The sequence below is a fragment of the Pipra filicauda genome, unplaced genomic scaffold (assembly GCF_003945595.2).
Source record: "Pipra filicauda isolate LSUMZ 115617 unplaced genomic scaffold, ASM394559v2 scaffold87_size3191425_pilon, whole genome shotgun sequence".
Classification (NCBI taxonomy): Eukaryota; Metazoa; Chordata; class Aves; order Passeriformes; family Pipridae; genus Pipra; species Pipra filicauda.
In genome coordinates this window covers 2,579,013-2,600,004 of record NW_024105064.1, presented here as the reverse complement: position 1 = coordinate 2,600,004, position 20,992 = coordinate 2,579,013, and the positions used below count along the sequence as shown (strand labels likewise).

General features: G+C 43.6%; 1 long non-coding RNA gene across 4 annotated transcripts in view; it reads left to right on the top strand.

Annotated features, from left to right (window-relative positions):
* The window catches only part of LOC113991941, a 95,945-nt gene that overhangs the window by 3,635 nt on the left and 71,318 nt on the right, over nt 1-20,992 (top strand). For all 4 annotated transcript variants that reach the window (XR_005567081.1, XR_005567080.1, XR_003542110.2 and 1 more), the window contains exon 3: nt 12,474-12,557. This is a non-coding gene — a long non-coding RNA (uncharacterized LOC113991941). The remainder of the gene's footprint in view (nt 1-12,473; nt 12,558-20,992) is intronic.

Genomic DNA, 20,992 nt, shown 5'->3' with positions numbered 1-20,992 from the left:
AGTGCTTGTGTGGACGTCAGCATTTCCAACCCTTGCATGTGTTGCATTGCTAAGCAACTTTTAGCAACACTTCTCCCGCGTCCTTATGCCATCTGGAAAAGAGGATTAGACAAGGAAATGTGCCAGGGAGAGACAAAGGCACATGTAAGAAAGAGGTGGCTTAATTACTTGGGAGGATGAGTGACATTAATAGCAGGCAATCAGCAGAGTGATTGAAAGCAGGCACAGTGCTTCCCAGGTAGTGAGAAGGAACCTCTGGGAAAGGTGGCATCTTTTATACCCCCTGGCCTTTCCCCTCCCTGCAGGGAGCTGGACCCCAGTGCTGATGCCCAGTGAAGGCCCCTGTGATTTCATGGGTAGTTTAGGCAGAGCTCCAGTGACAGTGAGTCTCTTCTAGACCCTCTTCCAGTTGTTTTGTACACCCTGGATAACTGGCTGCCTGCTGCTTGAAGGTCCCTTCCACTGAGGCAGAGGAGGTTGTGGAATGCCAGTGGAGTGTGGAGCCTGTGCACATTAGTTCCCAAGAGCCCTGCTCCCCTGGGATAACTGCTGGGGATGGTTTGAGGGGATGGAAGGGATAGACCGGAGCACGTGGTGTCAGAAGGGTATTCTGTCTTTGGTGTCATCTTCCAGCACACCTGTAACTGCTAAAGGTGCAAACAGAACTTTGACTAAATCCATCTGGAGCTTCAGCTGGGTTCACACACATTAGAGAATTATAGGAGCACTTTTTTGGTACCTCTGCTGTTACCACACAAAAAGCCAAATATCCAACTTAGTAGAAGAATGACCACTCCAGATTTGAAATATTCCCCTTCTCTGGTTCCTTGTGCACTCTACCATTGGAAGAATGTTGCCTGACAGCTGAGCAGGATTTAGTACCACATAAAACCAGCGAGGTTTGTTACTGAGTTGTTTTACTTCCCGTACCTGGACTTTTGACTGCACTTTGCCCACTGTCTGATTATTTCTGTGCCAGTTGTGACTCTGAACTCTCCCAGTGATATGGAACAACCCACACTAAGGTTCAGTGCCAGCTCTGTGCTGCAGAGTGGTTTTTACACATACTTTGGATCAGAGCTGTGGACCACAATGTGCAATCCTACACTTGCTCCTCCCAGCTGGAATGAAACCTGTGCTCCTGCCGTGCCCTCTCCTGCCTGACCCTCTCTCACTCCATGGCAGTGGAATGGGGGCTGTCAACTAATCACCTGAAGGTCGTGTTGGGTGGCAAAGGGGGCCCTGGAGACACTGCACCTTCCTCATGACATCACACTGGGTTGCAGTTACGTGGGCAAGGTTAATGTTGCTGGAGACTTTAATTGGCTCATTCCTAAGATTCCCTGGTATTTGGCTCTGCTGCCTTAGGAGTCTTTAAACTTTTCTGCAAAGGGAATACCTTGGGTGAAATGCAGACTGGATTTAAATAACCAAGGCTTTTTTGAATTGAATTTGGTACACTATTTCACTTTTCACAACCTTTAAAAGCAAAATAATGTGTGATTCTGTATGTGACAAAGCAGTTATTCATTCTTGCCATGTAATTTAATGCGATGTTCTATATGAACTGAAGGGCTTCACATAATAGTATCCCACAGTAACAAACCTTGGGCAAGAAATGTTTGATTCTCCTCCCTTTCCCCTTTCGAGGAGTGCCACATAATCCTTGGTTGTTGTGTGGTCTCCTATTCAACTTTTCACAAAAATGTTGGAAGGGTATTTATAAAAAGCCTTGAGGACCACCCACCACGCTATTGAAATTTGGCTGAAATAATCCCTTCTTTATAATTTAGCTGTGGTGTTGTCGAAATTTCAGTTCCGTGTGGGTTTCTGTTTAAAGGGGCAGTGGGGAAATGACGTCCTGGATGGACAGGGAGCCGTGGCCAATTGTTGTGGTGACACCTGTGATGGGCTGGGGCTCAAAGGCTGGCTCAGACCTTCATTGTGCCCTCCAGTTATTAACAGGACTTGGACATAATGCCTTGGTTGTCCCTCTTGTGATGAATATGATCTGACTGTAGTGTTCAGCATCCTCTGAGTTCTCAGCTCTCCCAGAACAGCTCCCTCTCTGGAGCAGGAGGGACAGAGACCTTTCCTGGAGTGAGGGAGCTGCTCGTTCAAAGCAAATGCAGAGCTGCAGTGAGGTGTCCAGTCTTCTTGTAATGGATTTTTATTCCTGTGATGAGAGAGTGGGGTTTTTTGGGTTTAATAATGTGGATTTTTATTTTTAAACTGAAAGCATTTTGGAATTAAGAAGTTGGAAGGACAGGAAAAGAAGAGGCTGTGAGTGTGTGTGCACGGCCTGTGTGTGTATGAGAGTCATCCCAGCCAGTGTAAATTCTGTCACTGCAAACAGTAAAGAATTGCTCAGCAGGGTCTAGTTTGGTAAGCACAGAGCAGGAATGAATCCCATCCCACTGCAGAGCCATGGACTCCCCAGCTGCAGGGAGAGCCTGTCTAATCCAATTGACTCCTGTGTGAGGGGACTGTTGGCACAGCACACGCGGTTCCAACCGGAGCACAGCTGGTCAAGAGGGGCTCACAAGTACATTTTTGGATTGCCTCAGTCAGATATGAATGTGTCACCTCAAAGGAAATGATCCAAAAAACTTGAAATCCAGCATGTGTGCATGTACTCTTGGTGTCAGGCAGCAAAACATATGGAATGGAACTCAGAAGGACAGATCTGTGCAGCAGCACAGCCCATCTAAAGAATATTTGCACTTCAGAATCTCTACCGTGGGATGTTAACACTCCCAAAATTAAATATTTAATAACAAAAATCAGAGGAATATAATGCACCTGATTGATTTATTTCTACCTTTAATACTAGACATGCTTGTGATTCTAGGTCACATTTTCTGAACCCAGAATAAAAATGTTTGGTTTCAGAAGCATTTCCTGTAAAGGAATAACTTTTTGTAGGTTTCAGAAGTCTCACAGTAAAGTGCTTCTTTAATCCAGCCAAAGTTGATAGTAATCAAAATTCATAGCAATGTTCAAACCCTCTGGAATGTGGGGATGGTCTGTTCCATGATTAGTTAGCAGATGTTAACTTTAACAGGCCCTTTTTTCTGGCACTGTGAGCTGAACAATAAGGAATTGAATAGGTCTTGAAGAAATCGCTACACAATCATGGGAGTATTCTCTTCAGATTACTATAAGGATATATTTGAAGAGAGGAAATTTGTTCCTCTCCTGTTCATTGGGTACTTAGAAGACTTAATTTTCCCTTTTCTCGGCAGTGCAATCATTTACATTCTGCACTAAGAAAGCATGATATTCCTGTTTATTGCAAAAACTTAATTGTTTTTAAAATCTTTTTAAAATGCCTTTTTGAGGTTATTCACAGGACTTCAGTTTAAACATCTAGATAAGCATTGCAGGCAGAATGATAGCTTGGCTTTGGGGAAGGAAGTGCCTTCATTAAAGGGAATGAATTTATCTTCTTCCCATCCCTCTGGGAAGACAGGTTTGCTTTGCCACTGCCCAGGAGTGAGGACTGGGGGAAAGGAGAGCAAGAAACAATCCCATGGAGGGCCCCCCAGCAGGGCAGGGGGATGTTCCCGGGGGGAACTGCTGCCCATGGAAAGCCCAGGCGGGAGCAGCTTCTCCCCTCAGGAGCTGTGGGTTGGGGAGGAGCTTTGCTGGAGAGGGGAACACCTGAGGAGGGAGCAGCAGCAGGGAGGGGATGTCCTGGAGCCACCACAACCCCATCCCTCAGCCCCCGACCCCTCAACGGGGAGGGACAGGAGCTGGCAGTGCAGAGATAAGGTTTTGTACTCAGAAACTTTACCTGAGTTTGTGATGTTGTGCCACAGTAACAGTGAGAGGTAATTCAGAGATAGTTGGGACATACTCACTGTTTGTTGCTCTGTTGGTGATCAGCTGTGAATAAACATGGTGTGGAAATCAGGACTGGCATCAGAAACCACCCAATCCCATCCAGGTCTGCAACCAACCTTGAGTTCCTTGGAAGAGCCAGAAGAAAGCTCTGCTTTGAACTGCTGTGCTCGAGCAGTGGGGCAGAGACAACTTCATTCTACTTGCCTTGAGTAACGTGTGTGTAGAATAACCCAAAAGCAGGCCTCACAAATTACAGCAAATGTGCAAGTGTTACTCCCTAAAAACAGTGGCAAATACCTTTTTGAGATGCTGGGGAATTTTTGTGATCGTCAAATATAATTTTATAATACAATATTCAGCCTTTAAAGAGTGCAAGCTGTTCACTGCCCTCCCTTGCCCCATCTGGTGGCTCCTGACTATTCAAGGAGGGTACAGCAAGTTCTGTCTACAAAAATTAGGACCATAAAAATCATCCTTCTAAATACTGATTTGTAATCCTAAATTAATAATTGGTTTCTGAAGTATTGAAGTCTCTGGAAGCTGCTGACTGTGTTAGTACTTCTAAGAAGCCAAGAACCTTTAAATCTCACTGAAACTTGTTTCAAAAATCTCACCCAGCATTTGGTTTCTCTCTATATTTTTATAGCAACATTGTTCTTTTTTTCCTTGTCAAGGATAATAGCTGATGTCAGAATTGTAAATACTCCACAATAATTATTTGAAGTGCAGAACCAGATGAAATAGACCCTACAGTGAAATATGTCTTTGAAGCTGTGAAACTTGATTCTTTGTTTATTAGGAAAGTCACTGCTTTAACTTTGTACAGCATTTCAAAAGACTTGGAAAACACAAGGAGTAATTTAAATGAATTCTAAACCCCCATTTGTCAACTCCATCTCCAGTCTGACACAATCTAATTGACTTAAGTTGTTGGAGAGGTAGTTTTCAATAGGATGCTTCGTGTATGTTTTCTGCTGGATTCCCAGCTGTAAATTCAATATACTGAGCACCTAATGGGGTCATGGTGATTTTTTCCTTATATTTGGACTTAACTAAGATTTCAAACCTATCAGCACAAACAAACAAAACTGTCAGAACTCCTTTCTCTGCCTGGCTCTGGGTGTATAATCTGTCTTTTGACATGTGTTGCATCTGGAAGCCGGGAAGCGAAATCTCCTGTTTCTGTCATTAGTAATTCTGGATTTGCAGTGGCTGATTTGCCATTCCCAGAGGGAGACAGAGCCAGGATCTGGATCTGACACCCAGTGTAGAGCAGGAGATGCTTGGAGCAGCCAGCATGGGGAGTAAAGATAATGGATTAGTTGGCTGCTCAGCTTTTTAGTTAACTGAGAAAGGAAAAAATATCTTTGCACAGCAGTAAAATAACTCAAGAATATAAGAAACAACCTTTGTATTACAAACAGGCAGCTTCTTAGTGATTTTTTTTTTTAGCAAAGTGCTGAGTTTCTCATAAAAAATACAAACAAAATAATTTTAGGACATTTATTCTATTTTCTAAGAGAAATTTTTCCCTCCTGGGGTTTCTTTTCAGTTATTTTCATCAAGCAAAGCATAGTGGTGTGCAGTAAGATCAAAAGAGTTTAAGTTAATAATTTCTATAGTCTTAATTCTTTTACCAATAATGAAATAGGAACTAAAATTTGAATCTGGAGCCCAGACTTTATACCCTTCACTGATGTTCAGAAACACTGCTGGTACTTCACAAACTTCCAGTAACAACTTTGACATGTGAGACTGGTCCCAGAAATAAGGCAGCTCCAGGATCTCAAACTGTGGGAGTGCTGGTTTCAGGGAAAATTGGGAATATTCAGGCACATAGGCTTTTATGTCCACACAAAGCCATTTCCCCATTTTACAAAGGATTCAAGCCGATGGTGGGGGCAGAAATGTTTCTTTTTTTCCTGATTTAATGTTCTGTCTGATTTGTCATTGGTGGTGGTTGAGCAGCTGCCTTGACCTGGGAAGTCCTTTGGTGCTGGAGTGACAAGTTCCAGCACTGCCACTCTGAGCAGGGAGAAGCTGAGTGTCAACCCCCCATTTTCCCTCCAGAAACACCTGATTTACCTTGTTCTGTGAAGATTCTAAAGGTGGTGGGTTTGGCTTCTGTTCACTCCTATTGTGAGATTGGGAACACGGGAACTCACAGAGTCTCTGTGTCCGTAACACACGTTCTCTTGATGCCCTGACTGCAGCAAGAGCTTTAAGAAAAAAACCCAGAATACTCCTGGCCATGTAATAAAATGAGAAGAGCTGGTGACTTGGATGTGAAGTTCCAAATTTGATGCTCCTGAGGAAGCTTTTGGTGGCTGGGGCTGCAGAGGTGACTGTCCCACCTGTGTGACTGTGGGAAATCAGGGAAAAACAAGGCGTTGCTGTTTCCAATCCCAGTGCAAATCCTGTCTGTGACTCATGAGTTTAATCAATTAGAAGCAAAATATCTTGTGACTCTCTGGATGGGGCACCATATGTTGCAACAGAAAAAGAGCACTTCAGGAGGAGGCATTTTGGTGTTTTTGGAAAGATGACATTGCAGAGAAAATGTAGAAACTGTGGTTTGCTTTAAATATTAGCACTTTTTTGTTAGGGTATTAATTATTCTCCAAGACCTTTTAGAAAAGGTATTAAGGACTGCCTAAAGCAGGATTAGATGGGCTCAGAGCAGCAGTTTCCCCTCGGTTGTTTCAGTTTGCCCCTCTGATGGAAGCAGTGCGTGCCTGGTGGGGAACGTTCTCCTCCATGTTCCTGATGTTATTACGAGATATCCCAGTGCAATAAAGAAAACAATTCCTGGGCACTGATAGCAGTGACATAATGTTGCTGCTGGTCCAGATCTCTGTAATGCCTCTGGTTTCCATTTGCTCCGTATCATCACATTTCTGCTGCATCAGCTGAAATATTTTTCATATTTCTGGACTGAGGAACATTATTGTCCGACGGGTCTTAAATTGACGGGAATTTACAGGACTCAGGAACAAGCTTTCAATTGAAACCAGGGCTGGGAGCGCACGGAGCTGGGGGATGAGGCCAACTCAAACATCTCCCTGGGTCCCTGTGCAGAAGGCTGGAGCTGTAAAAAGTTCGGGGTTTGGCTCCTCTTGTTTTTAGGTCCAAGTGCTTGGCCTTCAGTGTTCCACCATCTAATTCCAAATGATCACTGTTTGGTGCTTTTTCATCCTTCACCCGCTGACTCCACCAAGTTTCACTAAAAATTCATCTCATTGGGGTCCTTCTGCGAGGGTTCATTCCCAGGGAACGGATTCCCTCCTCTCACAGTTGTGAGGATCCCAACATCAGTTATATGCTGTAATATCAGTGTTTATAACTGATAACACTGGACCTGAGTGGGGAACCAAACCCACTCAGGGGATGCAGCAGCTGCTCCTTTTAGTTGGTCATTGAAGCAGAAGGACCAACAGCTCAGACAGACCCACCTTAAAATGACTGGCTGAGCAGGACACAAGGCACACCAGGCTGCATTTCCCAGAGTGGAGCTCATGGAATTGTAGGCAGTTTGTTTGACAAAAAAGGGAACAAAAAAGGGCTGCTCTTCACATCATCGTGTCGTAGCTCTGAGCTAACAAAAAGTTGACTGGACCCATAAATTGAATCACATAATCAGTGTTTTAATGGATTAAAACCGTGTGCCTGGGCGAAAATGTCCTGTTTTCTCCCCGCTATTCCTTCATCCAAGAAGCCCTTTTTAGACTATTTGACAAAAGTGGATGTGTAATTGAATTCAGGAACAGCATCAGATGACACACAGGCTGTCATATGTTAGTCAAAAAAAAAGAAAAATAGTTACCATAACAACTGACTCACCACTTGTGTTTCCAAGAGGGAGAACATCTTAAAGGAGAATGCCACAGGTCAGTCCTGTGCGTGTTTGTGCTGTCAGGGAATGGGCAGGAACATTGTTTTCATGGTGCCAGGAATGATGGGGGGGTTCTTACTCAACTAAGGATTTGGTACCAGAAATAAGATTGTGCTTCTTAGATGATCATGTCCATAACTGGAAGCAATAGAAAATAAGTATATTTAAAAACAAAATGAAAAGTCCCGAGTACTGGATTTTCCAAACATATTGGGGACCACTCTTTTTTTTTCTGTTAGAATTGCTGCTTTTACTTTTCTTTGGTTCATTGCTGAGGACCTGAACCTGCTCATGGCTGAAGTGTAGGAGTTTTACCTTTGACATCTGCGTTTCCCTGATCAAGCCCTGACATGATTTATTTTGTATTTTGTGTCAGCCCCTCTGAGCCAACTTCAAAGCCACTTCCCCAGACGTGTTTCCTGCGTCTCCACTGAAGCCCTTGGTGCTAAAACTCTTGACATCATCACTAGAAGTAGCCTGAGGATCATCAGAGTCTTCTTTGAAGACTTGGTAGTAATTTCCACTACAGACAAATATTCTGCTGAAAAAAAGGTTTTGCCTCTGCCCCCTCTGTCCTGCGGGCAGTGATAAATAAAGAATTGCTGCAAAATCAGATTACTTTTAATCTGACATTTCATACGTTCTGCTGGGTGAGGGCAAAGGGAATCACAGAGTCGTTGAGGTTGGAAAAGACCTCAATGAGTGATTAACCCTCTGTCTGTGCAGAGAGTTTATTCTCTATTCTACCTGCTCTTCTGAAATCCTTAATATGGTGATCCTGTGACTGAGGGGTCAGTGCCCCAGATGTGTGTGTGAACGTGGATAAATGTGCTGGGGCTGTTCAGTGGAAAACACCCGAGTTCCTCCAGCTGGGATCCCACCCCTCAGACACCTGGTACACACTGGGAGCCCCACAGAGCTGTGGGTAAAAAGCAGCAATTCTGACCAGCCCCTGGCAGCCCTGGGTTGCAATAGTGGCCACATAATTTGTGACATTATTAGAGTTCAGCAGAGTCCAGGAACTCCTGGCTGATTTTGACCTCTCTAAATATGTCCCTCTCTGAATCATGCAATAAAACAATTGGAGAGTTTGAGTCTGCCCATATAACAGGACCACTGTGAGCCCTGATAGGTGTGGGGTTCCTTCTGGTGCTGAGCTCAAGATAATTTTAAAGAAAAAGAAGTATAGAATGCTTTCTTTTGGGTCTTTGGGTTGTTTTGTTTCAGACTTTCAGACTGGCTGTTTAGCATTTTGCTCAAAGAAAAGCCCAGCTCACACACATGGAAGATTGCCAGGGACTCTAATCCCTATTTTGGTTAAATTACAGTACCCAGATTTCGGTAACAAAGCGCATTGATTTTATATTCAAAAAGATTTTTATATTTAGTCTGCTAACCTTTTGTAATTCCCACCCACAGCTCTGCACTGGGGAACATTTTGATGCTAATTGTTGTCAGTGGGGAATCTGCCCCGGCCCCTTGGGAATGTCAGTGCAGTGAATGCAGTGCAGGTGCTGGAATTGCAGCTCTGGAATTGTCTCTGGGCACAGGGATGGCTCAGACAATTCCCTTCAAACTGCACTGGAGAACACTTAAAAACATAAATCTGGTAACCAAAGATAACCTGACATCATATCTGCAATAAAGAAAAGAGGTGGGAGAATTCTTCCCCTCATTTCCAAGGGGGTTTTCCAGACTCACAGTTTAAATCACTCCTCGCTGGGCAGATTCTGATTCGAGAGTTACTGTGCAGTTTTGAGAAGTCCCTTTGGGTTTAGGTGTTTGTGGGAATTCTTGTCTGGTAGTCCCTGGAAGTTGGTGGAACATCCCAACCCAGTGGATACGAGTGGGAATGGAGGGAAAAGGAGGGTTTGTGCTCCGAGCCCAGATCCTGTGGGTGACACTGGACACGTTGTTTCCTTCAGCCCTGCTGTCCTCAGGATGAGACAACAGCACTGCTTGTCCTTCCAACAACTCCAGCCAGACTGTCCTGGGATCTCAGTGGGCACATGGGTGTGTTTGCAATCCATAGGAAAACTCAACATCCTTCACTTTGCTGGAATCTTCATTACACTCTTTGTAAGATCTACGTGGGGCAGAGTTAATGATTATGCAACAGCAGTTTGTTTGGAATACACAATATGCTAAAGTACTGCCTGGGAAAATATTTTAAATACAGAGCAGTCATTACATTTATTAAATGATTATAATTTTAGTGGGTTTGATGAACCCTCCCCCTGAGTGAAGTCTTTGTTTCCACAGAATGCTTTAATATGGATGAGAGTCATTCTCACAAGAAAAATCTTTGGTGAACTGAAGTTACTATACAGAGGAAAAAGGGAAATTTAGGGTCAAAAATAGAAGATTCTTATAATCTTCACTGTAAGATAATTTTTTTTTTAAATCAAAACCAGTTGAATTCAATTTTAATTTCCAAGGATTGTATTAAAACTCCCCCCCCGCCCAACTCGAGGCTGTTTCCTCTTGTCCTGTCCCTTGTGGCCTGCAAGAAGGGCCTGGCACCCACCTCCCCTTTTCACTTTGCCAAAGCTATAAATGAAATAGGGTCACGTTTGGGGGTTGTTTGCATGCACACTCTTGCACTTTTTGCATGTCCTGATGTGTTTATTTGTGCTCTCAGAAGTTTGGCCTCTGCAGCAATGCTAATGGGATCATAAATTTTAAAGCATGTTTGCTTCTATACCACTGTTCTGCTGAGTGCATTATTGGGATGTATCACACTTGATAATTTTCTTTGGCATCAGTCCAGTAGTGAAATAGTCCTCAGCAACTTGAGTTAATAGTACTTTATTTAACAAAAGTTAAATATATTTTGTTTTCTGCTGAATAGATCGTCTTTTATCTCCTTCCCCCCCCTCCTTAATGAACAAATCTCTTTGGTGAATTGACTCCAGCATTAAAGACTAATGCAGTGTGTCTGGTCACCTTTAAATGAAATGTCTATCACCCCTTAGGACCAATAACCCTGTATTTTTAAAAAACTTCAGTTAAACGAGGATGATCTTGCAGCATTTCCCCTGCTACAGCCAGAGGAGAACTCTCTGTGGGATGTGAACAAACATTCCCCTGCCTCTGGGGGGTCACAGCCCCCCAGCCTTTCTGAGGGCTCTTCCCTGCCAGGGCTTTCTCCTTCCTTCCCCCACCCACCCCAGCTCCGGGCTCGATGTCCTGCACAAGTGACTCGTGTGCTGTAATTGAATGGGCTGTAAAAAGATAATTAATTGATATTTCGCTCCCAGAGAGGTCAAGCTGCCCTCTCCTGAAGGGTGGTTATGGAAGGAGTCGTGCTGGCACTCAGCCCTCAGAGGGGGCACAGGAGCTTTGTCTTGCCGGCAGCAATAATTGTTGTAATTAAAATTAACATGAAGGGGGGACTTAAGGAGTGATTCTCTGATTTAGATGCTTTAGCTTCGCTTGAAAGCTTGTGAAACTGGAATTTATTTTAATGCCTGGCACAAGGCTGTGCCATTTGCTGCCTAAACCTTCCTGTGCCACGTTACCAGTAATGTGGGAGCACAGAAATACCACTGTAGGTGTGTAAATTTGAGATGGCTGATGTGAAATCCTGTCAGGCACCTTGAAACCATTGATTTTAAACACGTCTCTTTGAACAGCTGCTTATTGTGAGATTATTTCAGCTGAAGATTGGCATGAAGAATTCTTTCAGTAAATGGATTATCCAAATGTAGGACTTCACTGATGTTTAAGAGGCTCTTAAACATTTCCTTTGAAACTGTGTGTGGCACAAGAGCTATCAATTAACAATATAATAATATTAAACCCACATTAAATTTAGTGACACAGGAACCTTTCTGAAACTGTTGGTGCATTAAGAGCCTGGAGTTATCCTGGAAGGAGTGTGGTTCTCACTCATTGCCCAGAGAATAAATACTGCTACTACAGCAAAAGCTAATGGAGAGAGAGATGTTATTTAATGTCCTTGCAGAGGCAAAGACTTAACTTTTATCACACCTTATAATGATAAAGTTACAGCCCTGTGGAGAGAACTGCAGCATTCCCAGCTGGAAAGTCCTTATTTAAGGTCTTCTAGGTGGGATAAAGAATTGCAGGGGGAACACAACCCTTCTTTTCACTCTTCAGCCTTAATGTAAAATTCCATATTTGCATGGATACAATACATTAAAATGAGGAAAACAATGGTGTAGGCATCTAATTCCTGGAATAGTCCAGAAAATAACCTGTTCTACAAACTGAAGCTGTATTGGGAAAATTCTGGGGAAAAGCCTAGATCCTATTGTTTGAACTGAGAAAGTAGGATGTACCCATTCCCAAAGTTCAGGTACAGATAACTATTTACTATTTATAGATTACTGTTTGCTTCACTCCCAGTGAGAATGTTCCAAAAGGGAAGAGCAGATGAGAGTTTCAGATCAGACAATTTGTTCCAGCTTCTGGTTTCAAATTCTTTTGACTGTTGAGTTGTACATTCTGGCTTTTGTCTTTTCACTGCAGGGGATGCTGATAGTTTTAGTGACCAGGATCTAATTTTGCTTACAGAAATAAATAATAGGAAATCACGAGAGAATCTTAATATATGTAAATCAAACCCCAGCATAGTCAAGTGCTGATGATTTTGCATTTGTTCTTAAGTTACAAATGCAAAGGAAAACACTAGCACATCATAAATTACACCAGTTTTGGCACTTTCCCGAAGCACTACAGAAATACTTCTTTTTTTTTTTTTCCCCTGCAGAAAGGAGGCAAAAAGCCAAGTGGCAGGAGATCTGCTGAGAAAGCTGAGGATGACAGTCTCGCAGGGGAGGATGGAAGGCAGCAGGTACGTGTGAACCAGGACTGTGCTGCTCAGCTGGGGGCTGCTCCTGCCCAGGGCAGGTTTGAGCCCTGCAATCCCCCACTCCTGGCTGGGGGGGCCCTCCTGGACAAGGGCCCTGCTTTTTGGTTCCCTGACCCCTCTTTTATCACATTTTATGCCAATACACCTTTTATTCCCTCATAACCTTGGCTTGTGCTTGCAAGAACGGTTTTCAGCCCTTAACTTTGGAGAGTGGTTGGTGGTGGGGTTTTGGTGGTTGGATAGCTTTTTGAAGTGCTTTTTTTGTGTTATTAGATCTTTCTAATGACGTAGGTGGGGGGGCTCACTACACTTTTATAATTGCCATCAAATCTACTTTGCCTGGTTTTTCAGGTAGGAAAACTTTTCCAGCCAAGTTTTGCAGTCTGCTCTGATGACTGCACCTAACCTTGCCATTACATCCAAAGTTGCCACTTGGAAACTGGTGTGTTTAAACAAACCTCTATAATTGCATTTCATAGGATGCATACAGTTAAAAAGAAAATAATTACCTAGAGAGGAAAAACTTCTCTGCTTACTGTGTTAGTCAAGTTTTGAAATGGTGGGTTGAGCTATGGCAATGCAATAATTATTGTTTATGCAAGCACAGAAAATCTTTGCTCTCTGCAAAAATAAACCACTAAAAAACACCAGTCTGAGTTTACTGAAAGTCTGGGGTGGAATTAGGTGTTGAAAGTATATTCTGACCCTCTGTGGTGTTAATGGATGAGAAGTTACCCCCAGCTGTAGATTTTCAGTGCGTCACTGATGTGCTTTCACTGTTTGAAAACAACACCAGTGTTACATTTTTTCTGTTTGATAGGCAAGAATTAACTAACTGGATAAACTAACAAGAGTAAACTGTCATTTCAAGTGGAGTGAATAAACCTTCCTTTTTATGAGTGCCATCTGAGAGCACAGTAAATAAAGCCTCTGGTTTTCAGTAACTGTTTAATCGATGAACAGCTCCGAGAGCAATCCTGGCTCCTTCCCTGCCCCAGCCCCAGATGTGCTCCCAGCAGGGCTGTGGTGGGAGATGGCAGGCAATGAAACTGCAGCCACAGCAGCAAGGACTGGGGGGAAATGAAAACTCCTGACTCAGAGGAGCAGGGCAATGGCAGAAAGACTCCTCATTATGGATCTCTTCACGGGGAGAAGAATGACTGGTAAATGAGGTTTGTGTGGCACAAAGAGGATGGAAATACAGTTGGACTCAGGCAGAAATTGTGCTCACTGTACAAAACAAACAGAGGAGTAGGGCAGGGCTCATTTGCATTTCTCAGCTGACACAGTGAGCAGGGAGGTGGAGATCCTCTGATCTGGGAGATGCAGCAGTTCAGAGAAAGGTGTTGTTTAACTTTCCCATTATTTGGGTTGTGATGAACGTGACTTTTACTACAGCCTGTTATTACTGGAAACTTGTTCAGTGTTTGCTTTAATTTCTTTGCTGTGCAGTAGTTACAAGCTCTTAAAATGCTGCCTTGAGCAGGTCTGCCCTGGGGACTGATTGTCACCTTTGTCACTGGTTCAGCAAAGCACCAAACCGTGATGGGGGGACTCGCTGCCGTGAGCAGACACGGTGATCCCATGCCCCTGCCCCACTGAGCTGCAGTAGTTTCTCTGGAGCAGACAAGATGTTTTCTCACCTTTAACCACTATGAGAAGTCATGTTCAGGCCACAGCAGACAGGACAATGTGCACTGGCTGACCACAGAAATCAGAGGTGTGGAACCCGGGCTAGTGGGAGGTGTCCCTGCCCTTGGCAAGGGGGTGGAACTGGATGGTCTTTAAGATCCCTTCCAGCCCAAACCAGTCTGTGATTTATGAACTATTTAAAGCACATCAAAAGAAGCTCCATTTACCACATGCAGCAAGTGTGTCCCTCACTCTTGCAGTGTGACCAGGCAATCCAGTGTAGACTGGGGGGGTTTTTTAACTTGAATGGCCTCACGTGGCTGCATTCCAATCCCTCAGTCTGAACCTGGTTTGCTTATCCTATTAAGTGGCCTAAGGAGTTGCAAATTCCCAGATTTATGGATCTAGAATAGCTGGAGATGCCTTCATATAAGACACCATCTTGTGTGGTCTGTCTTTGGGCATAAGACATTTTAGTGCTTGTTTTAGTGCTCGAAACACAAAGAAGTCCAAAGTCTGTTTTTCATCAAGATCCTAATTTTTAGATGGACTTCCATCCATCCTGTGATGTGAAGGATATATCCTTGTGTGCTGAGGAGGGTTCAGGTACCCAAGAGGCTCTAGAAGTACTTGACTTTTATGTATTTTCTCCAATTAAAGACCAGGAATAGCAGAAATGGTCAGCGTGTGCAGGAAAAGCCCAGTGCTGAGTCTCAGACAGGTCACTGGCAGGTGTCTCACCGGGGATCTCACCTCTGCTGATCCCATCCAACCCACAGCAGGGCACACACCGAGTTATTAATTAGCTTCACCCCCAATCAGCCCCTGCCCGCAGTGGCTCCATTATCACAGTGTGTATTTCAAACAATAGAAATGATTGAAACAGGAACTCCTACATTTCTGAGAAGATTAAGAATGGCACACCACCCTGTAATTTAGGTAGTTGTGCAAGTTTTCATTTGCATTAGCAGAGTAGTGCAGATTGTGTTGAATTATTCCATTAAAATATCTTCAGGTTTTGAAAGATTTCCTGTGCCATCTGTATGCTGTTTATTTTGGCGTGTTCTGGTGCCGTGGTGATGGATTTTGTGGTTGTTTTAAGTGTCTGTGTCTTCAGATGAAGATAAAACTGAGCTCCATTAATTCCCCAGAAGCCCAGAGAGTGGCACATTTGAGTCTCAGTGCTGGTTTTAAGCCTTGAGAGCCACCTTAAAACTCTGAGTGACATTTATAGAATAGCTGAATTTAATTTTAAATCTATCACTCAATTCCATTTCCTTTATTAGTAAAATGAACTTCTTTCATATGTGACACTGACAGTTACTGCAAGCAGAGATTTGTTGTCACATATTTTTGTTTTCTTCTGTTATGTGGTAAGTAGGGTCAAGATTGTGTTATGATTAATTCAGAATAGTTGAAATTTGTATTTAACTGAAATCTGGATGAAGCTGGTTGATGTAGATTTATTTTTCTGTGACTTTGACTGGTTTAGCCAGGGTAGTACTTAATGAGGCCAAAAGGGGAAAATGGACATTACAGAGTCATGTAATGTCTTAAGATTCTTTCCATCTTTTTTGTCCCTTTTGTCCCTCCACATTCTGAGCCCTATTTTCAGTCAGCTGGGTACTTGTTAAAGCAGGATAACACAGGAGGATGTGAATTTTCAGTGTCACTGCAGAGATCTTCCTTACCAGGACTGTTGCTGGGAATGCTTCTGGTTAGGAAAAGCAGCAGTTGAAGGGTCTTAGTCAGTACTAAAAGTTGGTTTCAGTACTAAAACATTAGAAGGACTGGAACTTACTTGGCCCTCAGTTGTGAACTGCAGCTCACACCAGTGCTGCAGATTTGAATTCAGGAATTTGAAGGACAGTAAAGTTGTAGAATTGGGCATTTGTTGATAAATGACAGGGCTCTACCATCTTCTTTTTCCCCATCAAAGCATTTGATTTTAGCTTTATAAAAAGCCTTGTTTTATACATGATAGTGTGTTGTCACCTGGGATATGCAGAGCTGTTGCAGCCAATGCCACACAGACCTGCTGTGGCTGCAAATAAAGATTTCTACAATTTCAGGACAGCAGGCAGCAAACAAAACATTTTATGTTACACTTTGTACTCTGGACTTTAATATTTCATGTGCAATGTTTCATCACAAAGTGGAGGTGCTGTGGATGAGTTACATGCCAGTGGAAAGCTGGTTCCTCTAACCTCAAGACACACTTCTTTATTCCGTTAGACATTTGAATACATTGTTTTAAATAGCTCCCTCTCAGCTGTTGAGGTGGAAGCAGCTCTTGTTGTTTTTCCATAGCAGAGGTCACTATGCATCAGGGTCGTCAGGTGGCTGGCAAATAAAACTTAAAATAAGTGTCCCACGGCCATCCTGCTTTACTTGAAAAGGATTCTTTTAGTTGCCTGGTCATTTTATTCCTGCAGGAAAAATTCCTGGCATATTGTGGAATTTCAGTGTGAGGGAGATCCCTGTCAATCCACGAGGAACATGGAAGTGGTGTGTGGATCTGGGCTGGAAGAGGAAATGTCAGCTCCCTGTGTTATTTGTGCTGAGCAACATTAGTTACCTGCCTTGTGATTGGGAAGGAGCAGAGCCCAGCCGAGCCTGCTGCCATCAGCGGGATGTGAGCAGAAAGTTTGCAGGATGACCTTGTGAGTGATTACTCATCTGCTGGCTGTTAGGAACAGGCACAAATGGAATGTGACATGCATTAGAACACATTAATGATTGCCTTCCTCCCTCCATCCTCTTCTGTACAGAAAAATGATTTTAATTAAGACTTCCGTGATTAGTCATTTAATCAGTCATTAGGCCAATACAGATGGAGTCAATTAATTTTTTTACACTTGAATAGAGACTTGATGCTACTGCAAAACGTACAAGCTATTTTTTTTTAACATTGTATCGTGGGCAATTGCCTCGGTGTCTGTCTGGGGAGTGGCACTACTGCTCCCCAAACTGGGGAGCTGTACAGCACACGGGTGTTGTGGCAGCCATAGGTATGTTCTGTTCCATGCTGTCCAAATTTCAGCGAATCCCTCTGGGTTTGAATTCAGACTGACAGTTGTTCTTCTTGTGGAGTGTCCTTGATTTTTCAAAGAGCAACGTGGCAGAGTTGCCTTTTAAAGCATGTTCAGCATCTCCTAATGTGTTTTATTACAGATGATAACGCTTTGTGTTTCAGTGCTAAATTTCATGCAAGAATTTCAAATGTTTGATGAACTTAAGGGCCTGTTTTGACTTGGTGTGGGAAGACTTTCTGTGCGCTTGGCTGACGCAAAAGAGTGAATTGCAAACAAGATGCAAGTTTGCTCCATCAAACAATACCCTGCTGTGCCAGGGGTGGGAGAGGAAGCACTCGGGGAAGTGTTTGTGCAGGAAGTACAAGGAAGTCTGGTGAGTTAAGTGCAGTTAATTAGAAAGTTCCTAATGTAGGACTGGCCTGTGGCACGAGAGAGGAGTGAAAAGGAACAATTTCTGGGTGCCTTTCTGGAGAAATGACTCCATAATAAAGGACAATGAAATGCCTGGGCAGTGTGATCTCCTGACAGGGAACAGGAAGGCAATTCAGAGGGGTTGGCAGCAAACAGGCTCCCTGGGATGGAAGCTGGAAGTGAGCAAAAGTGGGAACCTGCTGCTTAAAGTATTGCATGAAGGATTCACCAGCACCCAAACCTCTCCATTTCCAGTGCAAGTGAAGACAAGGCAGCTGAATCTGTGGGAGTGAGGGGGGTTCAGGGGCTGTGCTAACACAGAGTTTTGTGGCTGATGGTGTTCCTGTTCCACTGGGATGTTGTCCCCATGGGAGAGGACAGGGAGCTGTCCAGCCTGGGGTGTGAGTGGCTCCTGTGGGTCAGGTCCTCGCCGTGTCAGGGCTTTGCTTTAATGTTCTCTTGCAGAGGCACAAGGGGAAGGAATAGACTGATTTGTGTCTTTCCTAAGAAAGCTTGTAAGGACTGAAAAATGAGCCCTGTCTTGTCTAGCCCAGGAATAATAAATAAAAGCAGGTGTGAGGTGTTGGAATTGAAAACAGCTGGATATGACGGATGTGATCCGACTGCTCTAGAGCTTCAGTCTTTAATCCCTGTGGCTCAGTGTGAATATTTCCCTCCTGATGCAATGCAGAAATAATAAATAGAACACAGCATATGGAAGGGTTCCTAGACCCAGGGAGGAGGAGGGAACAAACCCTCTCCACGCTCCCTTTGCCCTGTCCATGTGTACTCAGGAACCCTTCTCAAGGCATTCTGCTCATCCTCACCCACTGGTTCTTGGGGTGTGCAGCAAGGAATGTCAGGCTAAGATGACAAAACTAGAAACCTTTGGAAATTTGTGCTGCAACTGGGATCTACCTTAATTCCAGGCAGTATTTCTGGAGCTGTCTAATGATCCCCTCCCCATATTTGGTGTAGCTTTTGCACATAAACACTTCTTCCCAATTAAACACTGAACCATCACTATGAATTGCTGTGAAATGCCTCCTGTACCATTAAAATGATCTGATATTCGATTAAAATAGAGTCATCCAGCCTTATTCTGTCAAATCCTGACCCTTGCAGTCTGCCAGAGGGTGGGTTTGTCCACTGGAAAATCTAATTCAGAGAGTTCCATACAAGGAGTGGATGGGAAGAGCAATTCCGTTGATTAGAGCTAACGTGGTAATTGAGGTGACATCAACTGATTCATTACATTTGTCTGAGACAGCAGGATTCAAAAATAGCCACAGTGCAATTCTACCCTACCCAGTAATGGTTTTCTGTTTAACCTGGGCTTAAAATGCTCCGAATGTTGGGATGAATCCCGGGGCGTGGACGCGCAGGAGGATGTCAAAGAGACAGCACTTGGGTAAATGATCCATGGGTTCTTTCCTTCATGTTATTCCATTCCCAGAGTTTGCTGAGCTCCATCAGGGTCCCCCTTGGGAGCTGTCTGGCAAAGCAGGTGATGCAGAGGAGTGTCCTGGCCCCCCGTGGTTCCCCTGTACCCTCCGGGCAGGTTGTGCCCAAAGGGAATGGTGGAAACTGCTGCCATGGAGCCCAAAATCACGGGATTCCTGACAGTGGTGAGGAGTCATTATACATTCACACCTGCAGAGAAAGAGCATCTAAAATTGGAAGTTTTATTCCACTCATCTTTGATCCTGATATTATTAGATTAGATTTGCATCATCCCACACAAGGCTCTGGAATGGGAGCAGATGAATTCCAGGCGGTGATTTCCTCAGTCACTCTTTGGGCACACGACTGGGCTCTGTGTTCAGAGCAGCTCTGGGTGCTCAGGCTCTTGCTTTGTGGTCCCAGGCCCCTGGGAATAATTTCCCTTTCATAAACCAAGAATATAAAAATCACTCAGCTCAAATCATTCCACCCTCCTGAACAGAAACTTTTTCATACTTCTAAAGTATTTGGAGGGTTTATAGCAAAATAAAGATCTGCCACCTGAACGTTTTAATCTGTACCCAGGGGAAGGTTAAAACTGGAATGCAGATTTTTGTCTATTGTTGTAAGGGAACTGATAGTTTACTCAGAGGAATTAAGGCAATATTATCTAAACTTTTATGAGCAGATACAGTACCAACATTGAGAAGCCAATTAAATATCCAATAGCAATCCAATTAAGTTATTTTAATGGCTAGATGATAAGTTGCTGGTAGTTTATTTGTAGGCAGCAATTTAAGCAGATCTGAAAGGTTACATACTGCACAAAAGAATCTGAAGAATCTGAAGACCTCTGTTGTAAATAATCATTTAGTCTGGACATTTTTTACCATATAGACTCTGGATTCAGCTAAGAAATAAGCAGTGCATTGATTTTTCCTGATTTTATTTGATAGGGGAAGTGGAGTGTGAGTTAATTATCCAGAATTAATGCCACTGCATATAAAATGTCTCCATCCACGAGAATGCGGAGATTTATTTGTGTAGTCAGTATGAGTTTGTGGTTTTCACCCTGAAAACTTAAAAAAATTAAACCCCTCTCTGTTGAATTCCATGTTTTTCAAGTGGAGTGTAAAATCCAGCTGCCAGAAGAGCAGGAGGATGGTTTGTGCATCTGTAGAGGGTGGAGATGCCTCTGCCTGTCTGAGGGGGACTGATAGGAAATCATTCATCTGGTTTATAAAAGGCAGTTCTCTGAGGAGAATCGGGCTGTCCAACCCTGGAACTGAAGAAACACTGTAGGAAATGTAACTTTGGATTTGTACAAAGAGAGAACAATGTTAAAAATAGGATTTCATAGGTCCACAGATTAAATTACTTGGCCTCACAGTTCCCTTCACCAACAAGGAATGCTCCTGGAATGTCCAGAGCAGCATCTCATCCCCAGAGCCCTGGACACATCCATCATCTTATCTGCTCGTGGAGCATCTCCTGGGGGACTGAGATTTGTGTTTTCCATGTACATTTAGTGACTGGCCAGGTTCAGTCATTTCTACAGCATGTTCTTTGGCCACGTTTGCTGGGTTCTCTCTGCAGTTTGTCCCTGGGAGAGGGGATGTTCAGCCGGAGTTAACTCACTGAAACCCTCCAGGCAGTGTGTGGAACACTTCATTTGCTGCTTTGCCCACGTGTGGAGCAGGAGTGACCCAGGGGCAACGTCCACCCAGAAGTAAAGCTCTCCCTTGGAAACCTTTCCCAAGCAGCAGTGAGTGGGAAGTGCCTTCATACAGGAGGAATAAACCTGTTTTCTTTCCCATCTCAAGTGCTCATTTGTACAATTTTGAGTGATTAACTCTGAAGACTTTTAAATCAAACGAGTGGCAGGTTCTGAGCCCC